This window comes from Mus musculus, chromosome 2 (genome assembly GCF_000001635.26).
Source record: "Mus musculus strain C57BL/6J chromosome 2, GRCm38.p6 C57BL/6J".
Lineage (NCBI taxonomy): Eukaryota > Metazoa > Chordata > Mammalia > Rodentia > Muridae > Mus > Mus musculus.
Window position 1 is genome coordinate 35,507,513 of NC_000068.7, and position 12,468 is coordinate 35,519,980.

The following is a 12,468-nucleotide window of genomic DNA, read 5'->3' on the forward strand; positions in this document are numbered from 1 at the left end:
GAAGCAGGTGAACAGGGCAGTGCCAGGATGTCCTTGAAAACACCCCGGGGATAACCACTTTCCTCCCAGGTGATTGCCTTTTCTTTCTTTTATGTGAGTGTGCTATCTTCAGACACACCAGAAGAGGGCATCAGATCCCATTACAGAGGTTATGAGCCACCATGTGGTTGTTGGGATTTGAACTCAGGACCTCTGGAAGAGCAGTCAGTGCTCCTAACCGCTGAGCCATCTCTCCAACCCCTCATGTGGTGATTTTCACATTTCCTTCTTGTACCTAAGCTATCATTAGTACACTCTGGTATGGAAACAGACAAGATGATTCACTGGGTAAAGACATGGGCCTACATGTCTCATGTCCTGGCTCCAATCTCCAGGAATCGTGTGGTAAACAAATGAAAAAGATTCTTGAGAGTTGTCCTCTGGCTTCCACACATGCTGTGGCACGCACATATCACACACACAAAATAAATAAGAAAAAAACTTAAAAGACAGTCTAGAATGGTTAGGCATCGTGGTTCATGCCTATGATCCTAACGTTTTGGGGGGGCAGGTATGCAGAAGCAGGAGGGTCACCCTAAGCTCGAGGTTAATCAGAGCTCTGTGGGAAGACCCTGTCTCAGAACAAACAAGTTGAGAAAAGACACTGCATTGATAGAGCTTGCTCCCCTGAGGCCTGCTGCTTACTTCCCATGTACCACCCCCCCTCCCCCCCGCCCCTCTAGGTGAGTATCTCTGCAACGGCCAGCAGCAGAGAAGTGATGGTTAGCACTTGCCTCTAGCCATGGAAAGATGGAAAGAACATCATGGCAAACTTAGAACTATCCTCAGGAAGCAGAGGAAACTGCGGCTGGCCATGTTTGATGTGCAGTGGATTAGGCTAGCCCACTCATTGTGCAGTGGACCAGGCTAGCCCAGATGCCTGTCCTGTTCTCCTACGAACTCTTCCAGGACCAGTTTCTTTCTGAGGATGTTTCCCAGGCTGCAAGCTCCTTTGGAAAGTCACCAGAGTCCCCCCAAAAGGACCTCTTGGATCATACTGTCTGTGACTACCCAGGGGTGACATCAGTTATAAAGCACAGCCTTCCCAAATGAATGCTTGGGATGCTCTCAAATGTCACAAGAAGAAGGGGGGAATGGCTACGAGCTTACTTATGTTCGCTTCGGGCAGCTGTGTTTTGCAGGCCCTCTGTGGGGTGTTTTCTGCAGTCCTGAGGGAAAAAGGCTTTGACTTATTCCAGCACAAAACAGCTATTTATAGCCACCAAGCGTGGGAAATGCTGGGCGTGGGACACTTGGTCGACAACCCAGTAAGAATCAGGCTTACAGAAACAGGCCACAGAGACCTGGAGAACACTTGGCAAAGCCTGTGGCCACATGGACTCTGGCCACCCACAGGCATGGACTAGGTACCTTGGAACAAGTTGCAGAGCTGTCCTGACCTCAAATCCCAATGTGTAAAAGAACAGAAATTCCTGCCACATGTGGTTTAAGTAAAGAACAAATGAGATAGTGTAAAAAGAGGATGTTCAGTAATGTCGTGGGTGCTCCGTCTCCATGACTTCTGAGCCCACGGCTTCTCCATTCCTGGATTCAGCCACCCCCCCAGAGCAAATATATTACAAACACCAGAATCACACTGCAGCCACATGTGCAACGATAGCCCCTCTGTAGTGAGCATGGACCAATTTTTTTTTTTTAACCAGGATTTCCTAGACAATACATTTAGTCTCTTAACCCTTTCCTTGTGTTAGGAGTCAAAAGTAAGCTTAAATTATGATTTAAGTAAACAGGGGTGAGGGAAATGCTCAACTTCTGTGGCTGTTTGCCATCTCATCTAAGGGACTGACACACCCACTACTGTTGGCATTCCAGGGAATCCTGGAACCATGGATCTGTGACTGTTGCTGTTATCTACAGTCGATAGGTGAGAAGACTGAGCGGGGGTGGGAGAGGAAGTAGGGAGAGTGACCTTCTCTGACCCCATCTGTTACACAGGTTGATTCTTAGAACCGTGACAGCATTCGCTCCACACACACCCCACCCCCACTCCCCATAGATAAGTACGTTAGCCAGGAAGCAGAAGAACATCTGAGACCCTCAAGCTAGAGTTATAGGCACTTAGGGAACTGAACCCAGGGCCTCCGTATGAGCAGCAAGTGCTCTTAATTGCTGAGACATCTCTCCAGCCTCATCTTTTTACTTAAAAAAAAAAATGTCTTATCTATTCATGTGTGTGTGTGTGTGTGTATGCATGCACACGTGCACGCCCCCCACCCCCAGGTCAGAAGTCAACAGCATCTTCTTCAATTCCAGCATCTTCTTCAATTGCTCTCTGAAGGGCTGGCTCGATAGCAGGCCTGAGCATAGCAAACATGGTGTCTACAGGCTTTTACTTTTCTCTCTCCCTAAAACTGTTAGATTACATTCCTAAAGCTACCCTGGATGAGACAGGCTGACTCCATGACCGGCTTCAAATTGGCAGTTCAGGAGATTAGGCCTAAAAGCCCAGGCTTCAGGCAGCTAGTCAGAAACTGCCCTGCCATCAGAAACTGCCCCACCACCTGACCTGAAGCAAGGGCAATGGGTCAGCAGTTTCCAGGTGGCCTCCACACCCCGGTAATGGAATGTCCTCAGAGATAGCGTAAAACACTTACCCTGGGATTCTCCTAGGGTGCTTTAAATCAGGCCTGCATGCTCACTTCAGAGTCTCTATCTTGGTAATAGGAGACTCCAGCAGGCAGGACTTCTGCAGAATAAAACCCTCTTTGCGTTTATACACTATTTGAGTTCAGTTCATTCCTGAGACAAAACACTAAGGACCAGCAATCAAAATTCATTATTTGGCTAACATGTTCAATCAAGACTTAGCAACTCTCCCTATCACAGACTCCTTTTCTCCTTAAAAAGCCACGAAAAAGCACCTGCTGCTGCTTGGCCATGCCTTTGCCTAATGCAGACACAAACAAGCCTACCCCCTTCGGCCCCCCCCCCCCCAGCCCTCCAGCATAACAAATCTTCTTTGTGCTGAGTTGTACTAAGAAGCTGGTGTTTGGTGGTGTCCTGACCCCCAGGGGCCACCCCACCCCTTACATGTTCCACACTTATTTATTTATTTATTATTTTAAAGACAGGCTTTCTTGTCTTACCAGGTGGCCAGAGATCCTCCTGTCTCTGCTCCCTCACTCAAGCATTGATTGAAATTGATTACAATGTCCACGTGCCGAGTTTTAAAATGTGTCCTCATGCTTGTGTAGAAAGTCCCTTTCTGACTGGGCCATCTCCCCAGCCCCGTCGTGACATTCTTCCTAGTTTTTCTACACACATATGATGATGCCCTTCAATCCAATTCAGCCTATTCATCGGGGCGGCAGTTCATGAGAGGCAGCCTTTAGAAGAATTTCTTTTCTAAGTGTCCCTCTTCCCCTTGTTGGATCAGAGCAGTTTCCTGCCTAGGCCCTCTGGCCCTTCTTGATTACAGCCCTTCCCTTCAGGGAGCCCAGGTCCTCCCCACCAGGCAGAATCTTGCCAATAAAGCCTACACAACTCAGGGGTCCCTCAGGGTTGGGCTCTCCCTGGTCCTCAGAGGGCCTCCAGCTGTGATTTTGGAAGCCTTCCAACTAGTTCCTGGCACCTGCAGCAGGCTAGGCTGAGCTCAGATTCCCTACCCTTCCCCAAGCCAGCTTTCAGAGTCATAGTTACCTGTGAGTGACCTCTAGTCTCTGCGGATCTGAAACTCATTGTAGGATTTCAGCTTCTCTCTCTCTCTCCCTCCCTCCCTCCCTCCCTTCCTCCCTCCCTCCCTCCCTCCCTCCCTCCCTCCCTCCCTCCCTCCCTCCCTATTTCTCTCTCTCTCTCTCTCTCTCTCTCTCTCTCTCTCCTCCTCCTCCTCCCTCTCCCACTGGACCAGAAGTCATCATGGAGCCCAGGCTGGCTTTGAACTCATAACAATCCTCCTGCCTCCAGCTTCTAAGGACTGGGATTATAGGTATACGTCACCATGCTCAACTTTTTCTTAGCATAAGAAAGGTAGGGGCGACTTCCAAGTTCTTAACCTAATGTTAGAGTGAAAATGGAAGTGTGCACACTTGCGAGTGTGGTAAAGTGTGTGTACTTATGTGTCTCTGCATGTACCTTTGTGTTTATGTGGCAGTATGAGTGTAACCAAGGTTAGAATGTGTGTGTGTGTGTGTGTGAGAAAATATGGGAGTGGGTTTCTCTGTGTGTGTGAGTGTGGGTATATGAGAGTATGTGAGTGGGTGTGTGGGAATAAGTAAACTGGTGTGATTTTGTGTGTATGAGCAGTTGTGTCCAATGAATGTGAATTTGCCTGTATATTCTCCAAGTATGAGAAGCTATGTGCTTATGTGTGTATGTATATGACATGTGTGTGACTATATTCATGTATACATTTTGAGTGTGGGTTATGAGTGCAGAGGTGCAAATGTGTCCATAAATGAGTGTATGTATGAACATGTCTCCATGAGAAACTGTGAATATGGGAGTGTGGGGTGAGACAGCATTGCACATGTGTGTGTGTATGTGTGTGCGTGTGTGTGAATACATGTCTGTATTTGGGAGCATGCATGTGATATGAATGTGTGTGTGTTTGCAGGAACATGGGTCTGAATGTGGTTGAGTGTGAGACTATATTAATATGTGTGGGTGCTGACATTAATGATTGTTCATGTGTGCATGCATGTATGTGTGTGTGTGTGAGCGCGCACACGCTTAAAATTTAAGTTTTAAAGGGCTAGAAAAGTGGCTCAGCTGTTAAGAGCACTGTCCCCCTTTGCCCCCTCTTTCAGATGTCCTAAGTTCAATTCCCAGTAACCACATGGTAGCTCACAACCATCTATAATGGTGTGTGTGTGTGTGTGTGTGTGTGTGTGTGTGTGTGTCTGTTGCCCTCTAGTGGCACACATGTGTACATGCAGATAGAGCATTCATACACAAAATAAACAAATCCTTTTTTTAAAAAAATTAGGTTTTAAAATCAAGTAAAAAGTGCACTCCTAAGATGGTTTTATGAGGTGTGCTGTTTAGGTTTAGGGATGGGACCATCATACTCGTTTACAAACACTCTTGCCCTAAATAGCATTCACTTATTTACTGAGGTTTTTTTTTTAAATAAAATGCTTTTATTTTTATGTACATGAGTGTTTTAGCTGCACACATACATGTTCAGCATGCGTGTTCCTGGTGCTTGCAGAGGGCAGAAGAGAACATTAGATCCCCAGAGCTGGAGCTATGAGCCGTCGCGAGCCATCAAATGTGTGCTGGAGACCAAGCCCTCTCAAGAGCAAGAGCAGCAAATGCTCTCAAGCACTGCGCTACTGCTCCAGCTCCTGTTTGGGAAGATGTCTGTTGGCAATGCGGGGCTGTCAGGCATGTTGAAGTTTCTTCAACATCAGTCAGCAGGAAAGGCAGTCTGGACCAGAGTGAGGGCAGCCCGGCTGCTCTCACTTTCCCTGTCCGCTCACATTTCCATTTTTGTAAAATGTCTCACTTCCATATTTCTTTGATTCAATCAAGGACATAAAATATTCCGGGGAATAAGACTACATGCATACTGAACAGGTGCTCTGTTCTCTCTCACCATGATTCCTAAACAATACCGTGTGACAGCTAGTCACACGCCTTTTGTATCTTGAATAATGTGGGCATGCTTGAACCTAACAGGAGAGGGGCTTCAGTTATAGACAAACACTGTGAAACCCAGCACTTGGGAGGCAGAGGCAGGCAGATTTCTGAGTTCGAGGCCAGCCTGGTCTACAGAGTGAGTTCCAGGACAGCCAGGGCTACACAGAGAAACCCTGTCTCAAAAAACAAAAAACAAAACAAAACAAACAAACAAAAAAACACTGTGAGACTTCCACATCTGAGGATTTGTATATCTGCAGAGGTCCTACTCATCCCCAACGGATACTGAGAGATAACTATACATTTGCAAACGAGACAGTCGCTCCTGGCTTTGAAGTATCTGTAGAACAGATAGAAAACAGATGAGCGATTAGTTTGTAACGCTGTTGGTTAGAGAGGAGGCTGAGGTGGGCCACAAGGAGGTCTACCAGGGTCAGCCAAGATGCCCCTGCTGAGCCACAGGGGATCAGGTGGCCCAGGCAGAAGGAAAAGGTTCAGGGGACAGTCTTGAAAGGCAAGGGGCTCCCAGCTTTACCTCTGCAGCCCAGGCCACTCCTCTTGGTCCATCTCTGTTCAGTCACTCTCCCTCTTAGCTTGGTTATGTGCACTAGCACTCAAAGGTCATTTTGACTACCGGATGCTCCCTGGAGCCTGTGCAGAGGATAAAGGGTAGGATCTAGCTAGTGAGTCTGGGAGAACTTAAAAGGAGATCTCTGTTGCCCATGGCTTGCTCTCAGGAGTCACAGAGAGGCAGGAGATTGCTCCTGTGCCCTGGTGAGTGTGAGGTGTTTCCCACTCTTGGTCTACTCTAAAGATGTGTGCCGTGGTCCTCTTTTACAGACAAGAAAGCAGAGGTACAAAGGGAAGGTGCAGGGCTGGGATTCAAACTTACATCCTGACTTAATCCCTATTCCTTCCTTTGCAGCCACACCAGGGCTCAAGCTAATGCAGTGTGGCTAAACCCCCACTCTTCACGACTGCCGTTGCCTGTCCCCCAGATGCACAGGCGGATTCTGTGGATGGCTTGGCAGCTGTCCGGCTGGAAAGTTGGCCTCAAGCCCCCATTGTCTCAGCGTTTTACAACCTGGTCCTGGGTAAGGGGCTGGGGAGGAGGCCACTTTTCATGGGAACTCAGGCAGGGAAGGAGGGTGAGCCCCTGTAACTGGGACTCAGGCCAGGAGAGTTGGGAGGCAGCCAAAGCTCTGTGCCTCCTCCCCTGGGAGCATCCAGCTGTGGCATAGCCAGGCAGGACAGACCAGATGTGGGATGGGGCGTGGGTGGGGTGAGGGACGTGCAGGACTGACAACGATGTCGTGTGGTCTGAAGGAGAGACAAAGAATAAAGCGGCGATGAAGATCCAAAGGGTGAGGCGCTGCTGTGCAGGCTTACAGGGACTTCCGGTCACCCAGGGAAGCAGCAAGGCTTCTTGGAAGAGAAGGTTACTGTGTTTCAAGTCTTAGAGGTGAGCAGGAAGGGGCTGGCCTCCCTGGTGGGTCAGATGCAGGGAAGAGAAACAAATCCATGAGCAAACTTCTGGCACTCTTGGGACAGTTTTAAGCAGTTCAGTCTGTCTTAAATTTATGACCCAGAGTACAGTATAATAAGAAACAAGGCTGGGGGCCAGGGTGTGATTCAGTTGGTGGAGTACTTGCCTCGAGCATGCAAAACTAGGGCTTCAACTCTGTAAAACTGAGCAGAGTAGTATACACCTATGACCCCAGTCCTTGGGAGGAGAAAGCTGGAAGTTTAAGGTCATCCTTGGGCTACGTAATGAGTTCAAGGTTAACCTGGGATGCACGAGACGGTCCAGAGAGAAGAAGAGAGCTGCAGAGATGAACAGTGATGGAAAGTCCTTGCTGATCTCGCAAAGAGTAGAAGTTCTACTCCCAGTAGTCATGTTGAGCAGCTCACAGGTGCCTATGAATTGTGTTGCCGGGCATCTGATGGCCTCTTCTGACCTGTGCAGGCACCCATACTTATGTGTATGTGTCCTCCTATATGCATGTACATGTAATTTAAAACACAAACTGAATCTGAAAAGAGCAGAAGCCGGGCAGTGGCCATGCACACCTTTAATCCCAATGCTTGCTTGGGATACATAGGCAGGCAGATCTGAGAGTTCAAGGACAGCCTGGTCTACAGAGTGAGTTCCAGGACAGCCAGGGCTGCACAGACAAATTCTGTCTGGGGGTGGGGGTGGGGGTGGGGGATGAAGGACAAAAACAAAACAAAGGAAAGAGGTGGGGTAGGGCAGGCATGCTGGGGGCATGGAACCTGTCCAAGGCTTAGAAGGTCCCGCTGCACGTGACGCTCATGACATGCTCACACTACAAAAACAGAAGACATCCATTGTTCAGCCTGACTGAACATCCTTTAGTTTTGTTTGCTAAATACTGCGGGAAGCCGTTACAGAGTGGCAGTTACAGAGTGGCAGTTACAGAGTGGCAGTTACAGAGTGGCAGTTACAGAGTGGCAGTTGCAGAGTGGCAGTTGCAGAGTGGCAGTTGCAGAGTGGCAGTTGCAGAGTGGCAGTTGGCTACAGCTGGCCACCACACATACATAGCCAGTAAAGGTTCTTTTGCCAAGGTGAGGTTTTGAGAATTGACAAAAGTTAACCAATCAGATGAGAGACAAGTTAACCAATCAGATGAGAGACAAGTTAACCAATCAGATGAGAGAGAATGCCTGTCCTAGGCCTATAAAAGCAGCACCAGTTCTGGGCTCGGGGTCTTTTCGCCTCTACAATCAAGCTCTCCCAATAAACGTGTGCAGAAGGATCCTGTTGCAGCGTCGTTCTTCCTGGCCAGTCGAGCGCACACAAGAAAATACAGTCATTCTGGCCTTGGGGGCGATTTCCAGTGGGAGCCACCACCACTGTTAGGTAGAAAATATGTCATTGGATTCGTGGAGGAACCAAAGAAGACAGTAATATGGCTCCGGACAGGTGTCCACTGGGAGACTGAGGCCAGAGCTGTCGGGATGACACGTGTGTGGACAGATGAGGATTTGTCAAAAGAGGTCAAGTCCATGGGCCTCAGTGAGTCATTAAGAGTAGAAACTGAGAAATTGAGGCAGTCAAGGATGACGCTAGACAGATGGTGGCAACCTTTCCTGATCTAGGAAGAAGAACAGGAGAAGTGTGGCCCAGCTTTTGGTGCCATGATCCTGAGCTGGGTCGCAGGGGTAAGGGTTGAGACAGTTGGAGTCCAAGAATAGAGTGCGGGCTCCCTGCCAGCACTGGGGTATTGGGGGAGTGTGGGGGGACTCAGTGAGGAAAACCAAAACCATGGATGAGATTGTGTGTGGAATGAGAGAAGATGGGGCCAAGATGGGAACCTGGGAGGTGGGGTGGGGGATAGGCACAGTCTGGAGAAAGCAGGAGAGAGGCCAAGCCAGGGTCAGAGCCAGAGGCCAAGGCAGAGATGTGGGAAAACTGGAGAGTCTCTTCACAACACTGGAAGTTAAAACAGGAGGGTGAATGAGTGTGAAGGCCACCAGAGTGGCAAGGAGCCCAGTGTGGTCGAGGTGGAGCTCCGTGGCTAGAGGGTCTGCTTACCCACACAAAGCCCCAGATCCACTGCCAGCATTGGATCATGGAGTGTGGAGGTGCACCCAGGACCCAGAGGGCTAAGGTAGGAGGGAGGCCTACCATGGGTTTGAGCTCTCAAAAAAAAAAAAAAAAATCAAACCCAAACATGACGATACCCATTGATAAAATATAGTCCCCCTGGCTGAGGCTACTGGTACCAGAAGAGGGAGCTGCAGTGGGCCAGTGGCTACAGGACCTGGGCACAAGAGATGAGGGGACAATGGAAGGGGAGACCTGAACTTTGGCTGGAGAGACAGCTAAGCAGTTAAGAGCATTTGCTGTTTGTCTTAATCAGCGGTTCTATCGCTACAATGGAACACCCTGACTGAAAAGCACGTTAGAGAAGAAAGGGTCTGTTTGGCTTACGTGTCCAGAAAATTATCTACCATTGAAGGAAGTCAGGACAGGGACTCAAGCAGGGCAGGAACCTGGATGCAGAGGCCATGGAGGGGGCTGCTTACTGGCTTGCTCCTCGTGGCTTGCTCGTCTGCTTTCTTATAGAATCCGGCACCACCCGCAGCGGGCCAGTCCCTCCTCATTGATCACTAATTGAGAAGATGCCCTACAGTTGGAACTCATGGAGGCATTTCCCCAACTGGAGGCTCTTTTCTCCATGGTGACTCTAGCTTGCGTCAAGCTGACACAAAACCAGCCAGGACATTATTCTTGCAGAGGGCCTGAGTTCAGTCCCAGCACCCAGACCGTTCACAACAGCCTACAGTTTCAGATCCAGCGATCGCCTGACCCCGCTGGTACCTGCACTCACACACACATTTCCACATACAGACAGATTTAAAAACAAAAAGAATTCTTGAAAAAATATCCCAAGAAGCCAGCTCAGTGGACGAGCATGGAGCAACGTGAGTCTGAACATGATCTGTCACCGGCTCTTTGTGCCCCATGCCACTAGATGGTTACACCCACAGGCCCAAGGACACCGATTCCTTTTTAAAGCCAGAAAAAAAAGAAACCAAAAGAACCCCAGACTTGCACAGGTCAGGCAGGACAGACAACAACACTGCCATCAGGGACTGAGCCTGGTCTCCTAATGATGGCACTTCAAGTCTTCCTCCATGACCTGCCCCCAGATGCCCACCAGACAGTGAATACCAACAATGCCACCACATGTAAGACACTGAAGGTCTTTTCCTTGAGTTCCAGAGGATGGAGACTACAACTGAGGATGGTGGTGATGAAGAAGAAGATGATGATGAAGATAATGGTGATGATGATAGTGGTAGTGGTCATAATGGTGATGATGATGATAATGGTGATGATGATGAAGATAATGATGGTGGTTATAGTGATGGCTTTGCCCACCCTTCATTCTTTTACCAGAGCCTATACATGGACATCAAATCTCAAAGCTTTGAGAGCCTTCCAATTGAAATGTGAAGTCCAAGTTGGGGAGATGGCTCAGTGGGTGAAGCACTTATCATGCAAGCATGGTGATTTGAGTTTAAATCCCCAGAGCCCACGTTAAACTGCATATGCTGGTGTGTGAGTGTCTGTAGTTCCAGAACGGCTACAGTGAGGCTGGAGAAAGGAATAGAAGAATCCCAGAAGTCCTTGGACTAGCCTGGAGTACACAGCAGTGAATGGCAAAGAAACCCTGACTCTAAACAAGAAGGCCCAAACACACACACACACACACACACATATACACACACACATCCAACCATGTGTGAGGTAATTTAAATAGCCATATGGAAAAGCCCATCTACCATCCCAGACACTAACCAACAGCGAATGCCCTGAGACGTGTGACTGAGGAGTGGCCAACATGTGATTCCACTTCATCCCCAGCCAGTGTCTGGAAAAAAAAAAGGAAGAGAAGCTGCAGGCAAAGGCATGGTGCAGAAACACTAAGACCTGGGGCAGCAGCAGCTGTGCACGCCTTTAATCCCAGCACTTCAGAGGCAGAGGCAGGAGGATCTCTGTGAGTTCAAGGCCAGCCTTGTCTACAGGGCAAGTTCCAGGACAGCCAGGGATACACAGAGAAACTCTGTTTCTAAAAACCAAAAAAAAAAAAAAAAAAGAAAAAGAAAAAGAAAAAGAAGAAGAAAACCCGTGTGTCTGCCAATGTTCTGACCGTTCCTTGAACCCAGGTGTGTGCCCACTGCTGCACCTCACTGCCAGGTGTTTGTGATATTGGTTGCTGGGATAGAGTTGGAAAATCTCCCTAGCAACCACAGTCAGGACCAATCCGGAGTTACTGCACCTTCATTAGACTCTTTCCTTGTTTCCCTCCCATACCCATTTCTTGAGAAATCAATCTTTTTAGAATAGACATTGTATAGATCTGGAAATCCACTACTCCCTCCTTCTCCTTTCCCCCTTGAGGACCTATAAAAACTGGGACCCATTTTCCCCTCGGGGTCGACTCCTCTACCCCTGCGTGGGATACGAGAAGTCCCCCAGAGCTCTGACTTTCCCCGGATAAAGCCTCATGTGGTTTGCATCGTTTGGTCTCTCGTGAGTTCTTGGGGGTCTGCTATTATCCCGAGACTTGAGTAAGGGTCTCCCTTCGGAGGTCTTTCATGAGCAGGGACTAGAAAGGTCAGACCTGGAGCTGAAGCATCCAGGTGACGTCACCGGCATGGACTGGCTATGAGCAGATGAGGCCTTGAGCCAACTTGAAGTGAGCTAGAGAGAGACAGACAGACAGACAGACAGACAGAGACAGAGAGAAGGAGGGGGAGAGGGAGAGTCGAGGTTGGGAGGGAGTGGGGTAGATCCTCAACACAGCAAACACCCTTAGAGGGCAGAAGCTCCAGGTGTTATGTTGGGAGCCGCGCCCACATTCGCCGTTACAAGATGGCGCTGACAGCTGTGTTCTAAGTGGTAAACAAATAATCTGCGCATGTGCCAAGGGTATCTTATGACTACTTGTGCTCTGCCTTCCCCGTGACGTCAACTCGGCCGATGGGCTGCAGCCAATCAGGGAGTGACACGTCCGAGGCGAAGGAGAATGCTCCTTAAGAGGGACGGGGTTTCGTTTTCTCTCTCTCTTGCTTCTTGCTCTCTTGCTTCTTGCACTCTGCTCCTGAAGATGTAAGAATAAAGCTTTGCCGCAGAAGATTCTGGTCTGTGGTGTTCTTCCTGGCCGGTCGTGAGAACGCGTCTAATAACAATTGGTGCCGAATTCCGGGACGAGAAAAAACTCGGGACTGGCGCAAGGAAGATCCCTCATTCCAGAACCAGAACTGCGGGTCGCGGTAATAAAGGTTCCCGTAAAG